Source organism: Rousettus aegyptiacus, unplaced genomic scaffold (assembly GCF_014176215.1).
Source record: "Rousettus aegyptiacus isolate mRouAeg1 unplaced genomic scaffold, mRouAeg1.p scaffold_m13_p_6, whole genome shotgun sequence".
NCBI lineage: Eukaryota > Metazoa > Chordata > Mammalia > Chiroptera > Pteropodidae > Rousettus > Rousettus aegyptiacus.
The window spans coordinates 109033023-109049092 of NW_023416309.1; the positions used below are offsets into that span (position 1 = coordinate 109033023).

Here is a 16070-nt window from a genome sequence, read left to right on the forward strand (position 1 = left end):
AGATAGAACCCTGTGGATGGTTCAGACCAATTTTGCATCCGAGATGAAAAAGAAGGAGCGTAGTCTGAGTCTTTCGAGGTCGAAGGCGATAACTGCGCGTTTGAGGAGTTGGAGGCAGAGTTTGGGTAAGAGATCCCCAGTCTGGGAAGGAGACCGTGACCCAAAAAGGAATGGACATGTTCAGAAGAAAATGGGCCACTGACGTGTCCAACAGTAAAATTCTCTCAAAAGTAGAGGGACAAGCGATTCCAGAACTGTAGCTACACAAATACGATTCTCGCTAAAATCTAAAGAGAAGGAGAGGGAGGGCGGGGGAGAGAAGGATGAAATAAGATGGCAGGGTCCGTCGCGAGCCCACATACGTCCACGAACTTGCTGTTGGGAAAAACTTTGCTGCCAAGACATCTGGGCCCATCTACCCTCCCTCGAGCTACGGAAGTTCACCGCCAGCAGCTGACATGTCATCGTTGAGAAACGATCAAGGACGGGAGACAGAAAGCGATGTTTTAGGTGGGCTGGCAGAGCGAGCCCTGCGGACGGCCCTGTTTTTTAACACATCCACAGAACCGTGTGAAGCCAAGTGTTTTTTACGCCGGGCCAGACTTTCCTACCCCACCTTGGGGGTCTGCCAGTTTTCGCTGGCTCTCTCTCTCTCACTGTCAAGCCTTCTTGTGAAATGACTGGTACTTCCTGCTTCCTGTCGCACCCCAGACTCAGACACGCCACCTCTCCCTGGGTATCCACCCTATGGTTTCATGAAAGGGAGCCAAGGGGCTCTTGAGGACACAGAAGCCCCTGTTCAGATAAAGACCAAAAAAAAAAACCAAAACAAACAAAAACAAAAAACAAAAAAAACAAAAACAAAACACACACACACACACAAACACACAAAAAAACAGGGTAATATGCTTCCCTGTTTCCGAGTTTTCTCACACCTTTCTTGGTTCCCCTCATCCTTGTACCCTGGCTCCAACTCAGTACCACGTTTCTGCTCACTTGCGTCCCAGCCTCCCAGCTGCGAGGCCATAGGGATGTTCAGAGCTCTAGCTCCAAGAAATTCTCATCCCCATAGACCTGTCTACCCACCTCCCACCTGGCCTCCAGAGAAACAGCCAACATTCCTCCAGTCCCACAGAGAAAGGGTGTGACCTGGATTGCTCAAGGAAGCCTCCGAGCCAGCATCTTATGCCCCCAGAACAATAGAGTTTTATTTTTCTTGGACTTCATTCATTTTATTTGGTTTCTCCTTCGATTAGCAGAAAGAATGCCTCTCCCTGCCTCCTACCTTCCTTTCTAACCCACCGGCCTAGTTCTTCTGCTCTTCCCCATAGAATTCCAACCACCAACTTCAGTAAGGTGAAGCCCTGGATCGTGAACTTGAGTGATGTCAGTGGGCTTGAGAAAATGCCATCCGTCTCTCCTGGGCTTTCTCACACATGGGAATCATCTCTTGGGAGTCTACAGCCCATCTCCGATCTGTTTGTCTTGGATACTAATCCCAGGACGCTGGGTGAGGTGTTAGTCAGACTGACCTTTCCCGTTTTTCTGAGTCAGTGATCTTAGATCACTTAGTCAGGTGCTAAGTGTTGAAAATTGAAATCAATGTGTGGGGCCCGTAAAAGGGATCGGGAAGGTGGAAACAAAGGGGTGAAAGGGGAAGGTGACACCTTGGTTATGGTTGAAACAAACAAACAAAAACCCTATCTCACTGCTTTCGAATCCATCCTCATCAAAGAGAGGTCCACTCATCCGGTATCAGGCTCGCGTTACAAAGAATATCGCATGGACACGACCCCCTCTTGACACATGTTGCTTCTGAAAGGGTCGACACATGTCTGAAGTCTCGAGGGAGCCTCCATCCATCTCCAAACAACCAAGTCTCAGAGAATTTTCTGTTCAGTTGTCTGCTGAGCTCTGGGGGTGTGTCAGGCTGCAAGGGACATTCGAGGAGTCTCTTACCTCTCGCTAGGCTTGGGCGTTTAGGGCCCCCACCAATTCCACCCCCAGCTTCTCTGTCTCACAAACAGAGCTTGGTTGGGACTGGCTTTTTACATCCAGCTCTTACCTCTGAGGTCGAGGTCTCTGGTAAGCCTGAGTTGGTGCATCTTAAATACCTTTGGAAACTCAGGTAAGGTGACATCTCATTTTTAATATGAGGACACTGGCGTGTTGAGAAGCAAAGGGTTTTGCAGAAGGTCACAAAACTATTTGTAGGAGCACAGAGGTCACATTCTTGGTCTAAGGAACTCCAGATTCAGAATTATTACCCGAAAGGTATACGAAGGTTGTAGTGTGTTGACAAACATGGGCTTTTAGGTTTAGCCAAATGTCCTGGCCACCTGCGGAAGCATCACTGCATTAGAGTTTGCATCTCTCCCAAACCAACAAAGAAACATTTTACTCCCACTCAATTAATTCCAGCATATAGTCTGGACCCCCTTCCATTGAAATAGATCAAATGGAGCAGGTGCAATTCTTCTCCTTCAACAAATATCTACTCAGCATCAGTTACATGGAAGGCGTTTGCTCGAGTGAAATAATTAAAAATATATACACTAAATCTGCTTGTGAAACAAACTGTCCTCTCATACTCTCCATATACGTTTCCAAAACACAGCAACTCACTCTCCCTGTTTCTCCACTCATGTGTTCAAGAAGAGATGACTTGATTACGAAAGGAAAGAAATTATCCCGATCATCCTTCCTTTGAGAGTGAGCCTACACAGACAAGCGGACCTACGCGCACCACGTAAATTGGTTATTTCTCCAGTAAGGTTTACATATAGATCACGGATATAAATAGACTAGACCCGCCTAAATCTAAACTCCTAGTATGCACCAACTTTTTTAAGGCTCCCCACAAAAAGAGAGACGAGGAAAATTCGACGAGATCCTAACGGAGTCAGAGCCTTTCCTACGCTGTCAGGTAATTGTTAGCAGAAATCGGCTGTAATCACGAGCCATTTTAGAGGAATGCCAGCTCAAGTCTACCCTGCTTCAAGAAGACCCGGAGTCCGCCTTTGTTTCCAACCTGCGCAGTTTTAAGAAAAATAACAATACCTTCTTTCAGACACTCGGGGGAGTCTGCAAGGTAGGGCTCCTGCTCCCCCAGATAAGCGCTGACAGTAGAGGCGGCTGCTGTCAGGAGGGAGGCTGGGGGAGGGGGTGGGGGCGTTGGCTCCAGGGGTCAGCCAGGAGGAGAGGGCCAGCCGGCCTGGCCAGGGGAGCCAGGGGAGGGGGCGGGGCAGGGAGAAAGTGTCCTGCTTTCAGAAACTGAAAAAGGCTTCCTTCCCTCTCCTCAGTGAGGACGGGCAGCCCCGGCCTCCGGGGGCGGCAGAAGCTCCAGCCTCCCCCGAGAGGCCTCCCCGCCCTCCCCACTGACGGCATGTGTGCAGTCTGGGACTATGTCACACCCCTGGCTCCTCCCGAGAGTCTGAGGTTTAGGGTTTGGGTGAGCTTGATGGTTGGCCCTTTTTTTTTTTTCTTTTTTTTTTTCCTTCTCCTCCTCTTACCTTTTTATTCACAGTTTCCAATACACAACGCGTTTTACGACTGCCATGGAAACATTCGCGGCTGCCAAATTAGGAACCGGCGATGACCAGTGTCAGGCACACAGGGAGGGAAGGCCCGCGGGAGCGTCCGGTTATGTGGCAGGCCCGTGTGGCTTTCTCGTTTTCTCATCAGCTCCCAAAAGTGGCATTTCTTTGCAAAAGAAAATAAAAAAGAAAAAATCCAGACCGACAAGGGCCTGAGCTGAGAAAGCGGCGCGGCATGCGACGGCGGCAGATTAAGGCGCGCAGGTGCCTGCGCTGGTCGCGTTGGGCAGGGGCACAGCGCCCAGCCCGCTCGCTTTGAGACATTGGTGACGTGTTTGCGGAATGAACGTGCGCTGCTGTTCTAAGGAGCTCCGCATCATCGTGAGGACACTCTGGAGACTTCCCAGAGACCGGAGTCCTAGCTAGCATTCGAGTTCGTCATTGTTCTCGCCTCCGGCAGACTCTCTGGCTCCCCTGAGAGGGGTCCGAGTTCAGGGAATGACAATAAAACGTGCTGTTCAACCAACTGGTCTCGGTCCTTCTGTTGAAAGTTCCCTGTTCTGTATCAGCCTCTGGAGATCGCCTTTACCCCGCTTTTCCGTTTCTTCCAACTAAGTATGCAGGAATAAATGCCCCAAATTGGGACTGAGCCCAACTGAACTCTAATCCAGCTCTTCATGGGTAAAAGAGCTAAACTCTGAGGAGCGGGACACCAGCATCCTCAGGAAACCTGCGCTGCACGCCCCGGCCGCTTGTCAGCCTCCGCTTTTCCTTAGACCAGCATCAGGACCCGCTCTCCCTGTGCCGAACACCATGGAGATTTCAACGCCAACCTTCCTGGTACAAATGAAGCATCACCATCCAAAGCAGGTTTGCGCCAGAGGGTTCTAATCTTGTTTCCTCCCAGAAAGAACGTGTGTGTGTTTCCCCTCCACAGCCCTTCACCGTTAGTGGACCAATCAGGAGTCTGGGTAGAGGCGAAGACCCACGGCAAACCCCCAGGGGGAGGTGCTGACAGCCCATGAGGTCATCAACAGGCCACCACGTCAGTCAGCCAGCCGCAGCTATGACGGAAAAGGCAAGAGAGTCCTCGAGATGCCAGGATGCTCAGCAGCGCCCCCTTCCTTCCGGACGCACTCTCTTCCTTTAACAATCTTGTCTGGGGACTGTCCTTCCCCAGATATGAAGGAACATTGCCCCACAAAACAGAGGCCAAAGGAAATAAGGCAAAGCCAAAAAGGAACAAGGCCACGGGTAAATAGCTTCCCTCACTGGAGGGTAAAGATAACGATGGCATAGCCCATTCGATCTTTGTATTAAATGTGTGTTTTTGGTTTGTTTGTTTGTTTTGGTTTGTTTTTTTTACCCAGCAAGCATCGGGCCTCCAAGAGTTGGTAGCTATTGTTTGCTTGTTTCACTGGTGTTTGTAAGGGTTGCTTTTTACTCCTTAGCGCTTAGAGCTGTGAGAGTCTGGACGAGTGAATTAACCATTCCAGGGAGAGGAAAAAAGACTACCGCCAACGCTTTCTCCGGGGGGGGGGGGGGGGGGGGGGGGGAGACACAGGTGGTAAATCGAGGGAAAGCCCTTTGCAGATTGCCCAGCACATAGGAAGGACTCTGCACACATTTCTTATGAACAAAGGTCCCGATGGAGCAGAACAGAGAAGGGGCGGGATGGCAACAGAGGACCCCACACTTCCAAAATGATGAGGACTTCTCCAGCTTTCAGGGGACGGCGATGTCCCATTCCTGCTTCGTAGAACGGAATGATTTCGAGCATCAGGACAAGCGTGGATCAAGATGTAAGGAGGGTACCACGTAACCCGGGGAAGGGAGAAATCCCAGCACGCCCCGCGGTCAAAGCGGTGCCAGGAAACAGAGTCGGCCCAGGCAGCAGCCCTGCGCCCAGAGACCCATGAGAAGGAAATGAAAAGACGGGAAGGCGCGTCAGATGCGCATGGTTCAAGGCACACTTTGTTCTCTGCGCCCCCAAGACAAAGGCGGCCAAACCTTGATTAGGGGAGAAGGGAGGAGATAAGATCAGAGACACGCTTCGCCAAAGAGTGGAGCCCCAGTCCCTCCCCCGTGACCCAAAACAGAGCCGGGGCCTGAGCGAGAGAGAGAGAGAGAGAGAGAGAGAGAGAGAGAGAGAGAGAGAGAGAGAGAGAGAGAGGGAGGAGAGAGAGAACAGTGAGAACGTGGAGGAGCAGCAGCGCGCTGGACACTGGACGCGCTGGACGCGCGGGCGCGGGCCCCAGCGCCTGGTTAACTGCCAGCCGCGTGTGGCATTCCGTGTGTGCGTGGGCGCGCGGGGGAGGCGGCCGCATTGCCCCAGCTCCGGCATGCAGATCTGTCCCTCCCATCAACTGTGTGGCCTTGAGCAAGCTCCTCGCGATTTTCAGAGCTTCTGGGTCTGAAAAGCAAAGAGTGATCTCTTCCCCTGGCTGCCACCTCGGATGCCTAGGGGCAGAGTTGATGAGTGGTTTGTAAGGAAGGGCCCTGTCACATGCAGACGCAGGAAGGGGCAGGGCAGCGAGGAATATTCATCAGCAACCACGTTATTTTTCAACAATAGGTGGGAAGGCTCAAGAGCAGAGGGGTGTGAGTGCTTTGGGGTGATGCATGTAGGTGGGGGAGAGTTTCAGAGAGATGGGTACCCCCGGGGATCCCTTCATGTGAATGAGTGCTGGGTGGGAACTCTGTGGAGCTGTGATAAAGGAGCCCAGGCAATCGCTGGTTATAGGGACAAAAGGATAGACCCCCACGGTGGGGACGGAAGTGGGCACAGTGCCTTGGACAGACAGAGGAGGGAGAAAGAATACAGGCTCTAAACAAACAGAGGCCATGCCTGAGGCTTCTCCTCCCTGAGCTAGCACCCCACATTCCCTGCAAGGGGCTGGAAGACAATGCCCCACCCTGCTGAGCAACAAGTTTCACCCAGGAGCAGCAAAAAGCTGCGGCCCTTGGACATTTAACTAAATAACTAAACCTGTTGAATTTAACTCTGCTGGCTCCACCCCACCCCACCCACAAGCCAGTGCTGTGGTTCCTGCAGTGAGGGTTTCTCTGCTCCTGTTTGGAGTTTTCCTCCCTCTCTCCTCCTCTTCTTCTTCCTTCTTTCATGTACATCACAATTTGGAGCTAGAGGCAGGGGTTGGGATAGGAGGTTTGGTTTCTTGAATGTCTCTGGTTGGAGAAGAGAGATAGTATTTGGTCCAAGAGTCCCCGATTTTCCTGGGCATCACATCCTCAGGTACACACACTTTCCTTCTCTCTTTCCCTTTAAATCCTCCTCCCCCGCAGGAAGAGGTGGGGAGGGACTTGGGCTTCTGGGGCTCCAGGGAATGCAGTCCCTGGGGCCATCTGGGAGTGATTAGCCTACAGATTTCAGGTAGCTCCAGCCACACGTGCAGCCCACATGACACCCCTAATTCCATACCCACAGCCCTCCTTCTCCAAACAAACAGCAGCACCGTTTGCAGAGGGAGAAAAAAAAAAAAAAAAAAAAAGGCCTTTCTCAGTGGAGCTGCAGAGGAAAGCCTGTCCCCTCTGCGACACCCCGCCCCCTGTCCACCCACCCCTCATTCAGCAGTCAGCAGCACCAGGCTCATCCACGAAAAGCCTGTGAAAAGGCTATGCACTGTGCTTAGAAAAGCAAGCAAGAAAACCAGGAAGAAAAAAAAAATATTTATCATCGTTGTATATTTGGGTAGCAAGGTCTCGGGGTTTTTAGAGGTTCTGTTAGGTTAATAATGATTTCAGTTTGCGGTTTGATTGTTTTCTCAAAACCTGTAAATCCAGGCCAGAAATGTCTAAAGATTGCCATCTAAAAGTTTTATATCTGTCACTCCAAATATTCTCCAAAGGCGGGTCTCCGACAGTTTTTCTTGTAGAAAAAAAAAGTCAAAAAAAGTAGAAAATTTAGAAGAGGGTTCCAGGGCAAGGACGGAATTCTCTGCGGCATAAGTAGGTATTTATAAGACACTGAGCAGGATGTTCCACTGTGCACCTGGTAACCATAATCTACCATTAGGTATTCATTGCTTTGGCTAAATTTTGGTAATTCATCTCCTCAAAGAACTTTAACTTAGCAGAGTCTATGTGGTACACAGAGTAGCGATACAAAGCGGGTAACACTGTCTTTACTCTCGAGGAGATCACAGTTTAGTGGTGAGCATATCTGGAAAAGGTCATATGAGAACACACCGCAGCATGCAAAAAGAGAACACAGTAACTATCTATCCTGGGGGAGACCTCGAGCCTTCATAGAGGCGTTAGCACTCGAATTGGATCTCTATCCCCTGTTAAAGTCTAGCTGCCACATAGACTGAAGACATCCTAAGCCTTAGTAGTCATCGACACCATAGTCTGAATGAGTCTCACACCTTTTCGAAGAGAACATCTTTTTTCTTTTATCTGGGAAAGACGCCCTTCCCTGAAAAGGGAGAGGAGTGTGTGCAAGAAAGTAAGGACGTCTTCCCAGTACATGAGAAAGGAAAATCTTGAATATAGGGAGTGAGTGAGTACAGAAATCCAAGACTAGGCTAGTTACATCCGTGAGTCGCTGAGAACCAACCAAGGGACATGGAAGAGACGTGAAGAGTTAGGGCAGCTCTTAGGAATGAGCAAATGAAGGCAGATCAATAACCCCTTCCCCTTAAAGAAGCATTGCTTAGGGTTTTTTTGTTTTTTTGTTTTTTTTTTTCAGAACCAAAGGAGAATCTAATCTTTTATTAAGTCTCAAAGGCAACTGCTCTCCCACTTCCTGCTTGGCTCGACAGAAGGGAAGCCCAGGGACAGAAGGGGGAAGGGTCAACCATCCGTCAGATGCCACCTTTTCTCCTAGTTGCCGAGGGAAACATCTTGACCTCTGAGACGTCACCATTGCTCTGAGAAAGTGAGTATTTGAAGCAAAGGCACCTATGTTGGGGACCTCCCACACTGTATTCCATCCTCTGCCTAAACTGCATCACCCCCTTGGCTAATGATACCAACCCAGAGGCTGCTGTGGCGGGTCTCAGACCCAGCTGAGCCCAGCGAGGTAGGCTGGAAGGCACAGTCTTCACCAATATCACCCTGAAGCCCTGCTTTCTTTAGACCGAAGTTCTTGGAGGAGGGTTAGAATCAAGGGAACCTCTAAATGCCAGGAAAATAAAAAGCAATTAGTGACTTTTGCTTTAGGCAGAATCTAAAGGGGAAAATGAAATCTTGGCGCCCCACAGAACTCCACCTCCCTAGGCGGCTTCCGGAACCACAGTGTTCAGCCCACTCAGCGTTTGGCCAATGCCACTCTCTCCTCCCCCAGAAGATTTCTTTGCTGCTGGAAAATCATCTGGAAACTGTCATCACCACTGTGCCGGTTGGCAGATGTCCCCCAAAGAGAGAGGGAAGTGTACCACACACTACAAGGCATTTCTGGGCTTGGACCAAGAAACGGGCGGGGGTTGGGGGGGTGGAGTGGGGTGGGAGATGATGGCTCAGGCAAAGAAAGGCCCAGGACCATGAGGGGTAGAATAAGAGAGGGGATTGCTGGGGGGGGGGGGGGGTAGGACGCAGCAAGGCCGCTGGCACAGAGGGGCGCTCCAGACCACTTCTCCCCAAACCACGCTTTGGGGCCACAAGGGCGGGACGCAGCTACCACGTGTTCTTTCAGAGCAGGAAGAGGGGAATCTGCGGCAGAGGCAGAGAGAAAGTCTCAGAACAGGGAGCCCAGAGGGCAAAGCAGGGGGCGGGTGGCAGAGGCTGAACTCCGATGGATACCAGACATGGAGACAGTAACAGGCAGGATCCAGTCTTGTCCCTTTGGATGCGGGGCACATAGTAAGCTCTCAAGCGATATTTGATTAATGCTGGGCTAACTGGGAGAGAGAGGGAAAGTGAAAGAATGATCGGGAATGATAGAAGATGGAGAGGACGAGCTGGGTCCACGCTGATGCACTTCCTCTGCCCAGAACTCCGGAGCCTCCATCATCTAGGGTCCCAGAGCCGACCTCAGACCTATGGACCCCCACCCAGCTCCCGCACAGCCTCTGCCACCCGCGCCTCCCAGATCTGCAAGCACCTGGTCTGCTGTCCATGATGCCTCATGGTCTAATATAGTCAAAGTTCAAACAGGAGCTGGACTCGGGCTCCTTTGGGAGACTCTGGAGCCAGGTCCCTGGGGGACAGTGGCCCGTGGAGGAGTGGGTGAATGTCTGGGTGGCGGGCGTCAGAACCAAGGCCACCCACCTGCCTTCCCTTCGTACCAGACAGACACCTGAAGGAAACATCTCGACCTTTGGGATGTCTCCGTGAGTGTGTAAGGGAAAGGCGCCCACACCTAGGGCCCTCTCAGACTGCACCTGGTTTTTGAAGAAGGCTAAATGCCCTGATACTTGACTCTATAGTGACCCGGCCCCTAAATTATACCAGGAACTGCTGCTTATTTGCCTCCGGTTTGCATGTGGATGATAAGGCAGACGAGACCGAAAAGACAGCGTGAAGCTGAGAGTTTTGTGGGCTTTAGGGGCGCCCCAGAGGGAAGCTGTTGCCCCTGTCAGTCCACACCTGTCCAGGTTGCTGGCCTTCCCTCGCGTTTCAGCCCACCTGGAAAGGGATGTGGGGACTGCCAGTTCCAGAGCAGGGCTCCCCGGGAGAGAGGGGCCTGCCCTTTCCCACCCATGCAAACACAGTTCATCCCACAGAGAGTGGCAGGGACACTGAGATGTCCCTGTCTTCATGACTCACGGGAGGAGAAGAACAAGAAAACCTGTTCCCCTCTCCTATACCAGGCCAAATTTCACACCGAAAATAGATAGATAGATAGATAGATAGATAGATAGATAGATAGATAGATAAGTGAATGGATGAATAAGTAAATAAGAAGAAGAATAAAAAATAAATGGCGGGTGGGGGTGCAGGGAAAGGGCATCTAAGACTCCACTTAATCTTTGCCATCTGTGGAAAGGCCTCGGGGGAAGATGTAGAGAAGGAAAGGAACACGTGCCCTCTCCGGGTCCCCGACGTGCCCGTGTGAGGCCGGCAGAGGACCAGAGGCACCTCTGCCTTTTCTGTTCAAACAAGCCCAGGAAGGAACCGGGCTCCAGCACAGCCTGTCTGTCTTGCGGACTCGCAGACGGCGGCGCGTGCGCACCAAGAAATTACCCCGAAACAAACAGCTACGAGGCAGGAAGCCCAGCTGGTACCCGCCACGACTTCGCGAAGCCCCGGGGCTGTGGCACCGGGCACCGGGCTGCCTACCCGCTGTGTTCTTTGTGACATCACAGCTCCGAGAGCCCTCCGCGGCCAGAGCCCCCAGCCTCAAGATGTCACTCTTGGGGAAACTCCAAAGGTGGAGGCTGACCTCATGACCTTGGCCCTCCCCGGGCGGGGCCGCGCAGAGGGAGCGGGGATGGACGAAGGGGCTGCCACCACGGCTGCGGCGACCAGAGGGCAGGCGACCAGGCTGCACGCTTCTGCCCCAGCTCCTGGCTCCGCCGCCCCGAGGCCGACCTCAGCTCCAAGCAGAAAGGACGCCGGGTTTGGCCCTGATAGGTCCGAGGACCCGGGGAGATTTGCGGTGCCCCCGGGGACCTCCCAGGTCCTGCTGCGACAGAAAGGGGTCTCAAGAAAGACATGAGATAGTCTTTAATTCAGACAGTTACTTCCGCATTACATATTAATGGATTTTCTCCCTTTCCGTGGTTTGATGGAGACATTCTCCCCGATGGATAAAAATCCAAAATAATCACTTGAGAGTCGCCTTAGGCTGAGACGTGTCCCAATGGCTCTAAAGCCCACCGCCCCCTCGGGGGACCACGCAGAAGTGTCCTGGGCATCTCGGCCCTTCTCTGTCCATGCCCTCCCTCGTCCGAGCAGTCGGCGACGCCAGGGCGCAGGAGGCGCAGGTGCGACGCCGCCATCTGCGGCGGGCCAGCCGGGGAGGGGGGTAGGGCGGGGGCAGGGTGGGGCCGACGCGAGCGCCCCGGCCGGGTGCGGGCGGCCGCAGAGGAGGCGCCGCTGCGCTGAGCGCTTGTTTTATTCGTATTTTTAAGTCGGCAAGGCAAAGGGACCTTCAGCTGAAAACGCCTGAAAGATTTTTAAAAGAGGAAAATTGAGGAAGGGGGAAAAAACCCAACAACCTGGCCTAAGAAATTTGCCGCAGGCCGTTCTAGAGCCGCCTTGAGGAATCCCAACGACCCCGCAGCTCCCTATACCCTGACGAAAGACAGATATTTGGGGGACAGTTAGGATTTTTTTTTTTTAAAGCACACTCTAAATTCCCATCCGTCCTTTCTCCCTCCGATAACCAACCAGTCCAACTGGACAGTTGTCCTGTCTCTGGCTTTGGCCCTAGCCTGCGTACCACCCCGACCTCCCCCACCCCCCAGCGCCCCGCTGGGTTAGAGCCTCCGCTGCCCCTCGATCCCGCCAAGGCGCACATTGTTGGTTCAGGCCTCCCTCACCCGACACGGCCTGTCCACCTCGTCCCTCTTCCTCTCTGAAAAGAGAGGAAAACAAAAGCCCCTCTTGGCCTGCCCTGCAGTTTTAGGGGGCGCCGGCATTTACAGTCCTGAGTGACACACGACACAGTCTCCCTAAGCAGGGAGCCCGTTTGGGGAGAAATGGACACGTAGGATTGTATATAGAGTCACCCGTGTTTCTGGAATGTGTTTCTAGGCGGTCCCCGGGCCTGCGATGGGACAGGCACGCCCTCAGGCACAATGCGCAAAGGTCGCCCTTATTTGGCGGGTCAAATATCTATTCTTTGCGCCTCTACGAAGCTACCTGGCTCTTTTCCCTTTCGCTGCTGCCGTCCAGCCCCTCACCTGTCCTGCACTCGGCTTACCTGCCGCCCCTTCCAAAGAGGACTGGCGTCTGGCGAGGAAATCTACGTGCAAACACGCTCCACGCCCCTCAAAAAGCGCCCACCACCGAGGAGAAAGCCGATGGGAGTGCGAGGCGCGGGGACCCGCAGGCCGCCGGGGGTTGGGGCCTTTATGGAACCGGACCCTGGGGACTTGGCAAAAGCAGGGGTATCCGCGTCTCTGGGCACCTCTGTAGAATACGTTGCCCAGAGCTGAGATCTTTGGGACACTCCGCGGCTCACCCCGACCAGACTCTCCTAGGACGTGCATCCTTGCTGGAAACAGATTTAGGCAGGCCCCGGCTTTTGCTAAGAAACTTTGGGGAGAAATGTCGTGGTCCTTAATTCCCCTTGGCAAAGGGAACCCCATCCGCCACTCCTCCCACCCCCATCCCGAGACAGAACCCCCCTCCCCAGCCCCCCGCACTGCGCATTGGCACCGCGCGTTTGCACCGCGCTGCGGCCCGAGGGATCTAGCTCTGCGCCAACAACTCTGGGCTCCCGCCTGGGCGCCCGCGTAGACGCGGAAGGAGGTTGGCGGCCCAGGCCGGGGGAATTGAGCCCGGCGCCGGGCCGTGACGCTGAGAGAGAGGGAAGGAATCCCAGACCTCAGCCTCCCGAGGTCCCCCTTGGGATCCGCTCGCACCTCCGCGTCTCCGCTGCCGGCGTCAGACCTCGCGGCGTTGGCTCAAGAGCCGGACCGAAAGCACATCGCGGGCGTGCTCGGGGCCGGCGGTTCCCGCCCGTTTTCTTGACCAGCGCCCCTTCCCTCCCTCAGCCCCACCACACTGCGGGAAAGGCGCCTTTAGCTTTTGGCAGAATACTCCGGCTAAAGCTGAGCCAAGAGCCTCAGTTTCCCGATCTGTAAGCTCATCGTTGGGGACGGGTTTATTTCCCTCTGGCTCTTCCTGACTCGGGTCCTCAGGTCGAGGACTGAGGACTGCGAGCGTCTTCCCGGGGCAGAGAGGAGAGCTCAGGATGACCCAGAAAAGTCATGCCAGACCGAACCGACCCCTGAATGGGGGTGGGGCAGCTGGCACCCAGGCCCCCCGAAGAAAGGCGGGACCTCCCGGCTGGCTAATCCAGGTGCCCACGCGTCAGACTCGGCCTGGTGCCGGCATGTCAAGCAGAGGGCAACGCTTGGCACCGGGGAGGTCGTGGGGAGGGGGTCCTTCTCGTGGCCTCGGTCCCCAAGTTCTGTGCAGAGTAGAAACGCCAGAGATCTAGAAAGTTCTTTTTCTCTGCCTCGTCCCCTATAGACACACACCTCCCAGGTCCCCTAACTGGGCTGCCCAGAGGTGGATCCACACGGGAGGAAATACCGTGTAGGAATTTCTGCAGAGATAACTCTCGGCAGTTTTGCAGTTCTGACTGAGTGGAACATACCACCCCCCACCACCACCATGAAAATTTTCTTGCAGTTTCTGTGAGTTAGACAGTTTCTGGGCTTTTGGCGCCCCCTCTGGATGTAGCTGAAAATTGCAGTCCATTTTTTTTAAGTCAACTGAATTGTTTATCATAAGTTTTCAAAAAGATACAAGAGTATAAATTGTTTGCATCGAAAGAACAGAAAATGAATAAAGCGCCGTAGCTTGTGATTTAAAATGCTACGTATTATCTCCTATTGCATAATTGTATTAAAACATATTTACATGTGTACATATTTATCTTGACAAATATTTAGTGAAATAGTTCCAAATATCTGAAAGTCAGTCATCTTCACTGCCTTTATGCCAGTAAATTCGAGAATTACAACAAATGCAGCTACATGCAGACTCCCTGGTTAAAACTTCTGCCCCGAGTTCTCATCTCTGATTCTCCTCCTGGGTCAGGTGTCTGTGAATAACACAGTTACACTCCACAAATGTCCCCTCCTGAGGACACAGAAACCAGCCCATACTACGCAGGATTTTTTCTCCCCTCAAAAAGACAAAGTTGTTTTTATACTTTCTGAGCATATTCATGGGAACACGAATACAAAACGATTGTATGAAAGTCTCTTAAACACGGAAACAAACTATAAGGTACCAGAGGCATCCACTGTGAATTACATTTGATGAAAAAAAAAATACTATTTTACAGGGTTGCAAATTACTACCTTTGGAAGAATTCTGTTTCCTATAGGCTACGTAGATTTCTTTGGAAGAAAACCAGGGAAAACGAGATTTTCAAAAATTCTTCAAGGAAAACAATCTTGAATCTTGTCGAAGTGTCCACAATTTGCAAATTAGAAATAAACAAGTCTTTGATATGATGCAGGCAAAGTCATAATAACAATCATTTAAATCCAGGAAACTTTTTCGAGAGCCAGGAAGGGGGGAGCTGAAAACTAAAAAATTTTTTTTCACAGTCGTGCGTTTATTTGTGACTCTGAAGACATGGTACCCGCAAGCGACTAAGGTTTTTCTTCTTCGCCTAGTATAGATACCCAACCAGACCCTAAGCATTCGTGTAAACACAAAGGTTGTGCTCCGATCCCACTTGAAATACACCAGAGACACCCCCGCCTCTCCTCCCAGAACTCCCAAATGTCTTATAGTCACGAAAGGACCGAATTAGTCCGGACGACAGGCTCTCGTCCCTTTAGCTGTTTGTCAAGGAGGGAGAAAGCGGGCGAGCAGAGCGACCCCCGCCAACCGACGCTGCTTCGTCTATGGCTGTGCCCATTTGTTCGGCCTTTTACGAACCGAATGGCCGGCCTCAGACTCTGGGGCTCGGCACCGCCACATTCGCGAGGTTCGATCTCTCACAGCCAGGGTAGTTCGTAAAACTCTTTCCCGGGGCCACTGTGCTGACGTTTTGAGTCGGCCGGGGAGGCGAAGGGCAGAACGTCAACGCAGTTGCCCTGTCACTGAGACTCGCCGGTGGGGTGGGGGCTTGGAGGGGCTGGCGAAGGACTTGTCAGAGTTCAAGGGCGGCGTGGCTCGGGAAGGCTCCGCGAGAGCGGGACCGGGCGACGGCGTCGCCGCCGCGGCCAGGGACTCAACTTTGGTTTTCATTGATTCTCTTTGCAAGGGCGCTGCAGAATCCCGACCAGCCGCGCCAGCCCCGGCGAACCAGAGCACGTTCATCTATTTATATGGATTATTACAGAGGAACAGCGGGCGTGGAGTCACCAAAACATTTGCTTTAGAAGCCCATTTCTAAGCACTTTCGAAGGAGGCAGGCTCCAGGCGCGTAAACGCGGCCTCGCGCTCCAGGGAGCAACTGCTTTTCCAACACTGCAAACTCCAGCTCAGTCCCCGGTACCTCCGAGAAAGCAGTGAAAAGAAATGTTTGGGGGTGGGGGTAGATCCTAGTCTAGACGCACACGCACGCGCGCGCGCACACACACACACACACGCACGCACGCAAAGATTCGCGCGGAGACGGCACCAAAATTCTGACATTACGAGAGTACGACAAACTTACACACTTGGATGTCCCTGGTCCCCCGCCTTCCCCGAAGCACAGCCCCCTCCCCCGCCGCGAGACCAGCGGCAGCGCTCCGAGCCCGGCTCCTCCCCTCCGCTCGCGTCATCAGCCGCGTGCCACCGTCCTCGGCCCCCCTCTCCAAATCCGAGCCAATCAGCTGCCTGCCAGCCCCTGAAATGCCGCGCTCTGATTGGTCGGACGTCTCTAAGGTGAGGGGGAGTATTTATTAAAGAGCCGCTGAGCCGAGAGTCTGAGAGCGGAGAGCGGAGCTTGAA

At 53.0% G+C, this 16070-nt stretch overlaps 1 long non-coding RNA gene across 1 annotated transcript in view; it reads right to left on the minus strand.

Annotated features, from left to right (window-relative positions):
* Positions 1 to 15829, minus strand: part of LOC107510274 — a 71902-nt gene extending 56073 nt beyond the window's left edge. The window contains exon 1 of the long non-coding RNA XR_004951492.1: positions 15793 to 15829. This is a non-coding gene — a long non-coding RNA (uncharacterized LOC107510274). The remainder of the gene's footprint in view (positions 1 to 15792) is intronic.
* Positions 15830 to 16070: the final 241 nt, after the last annotated feature.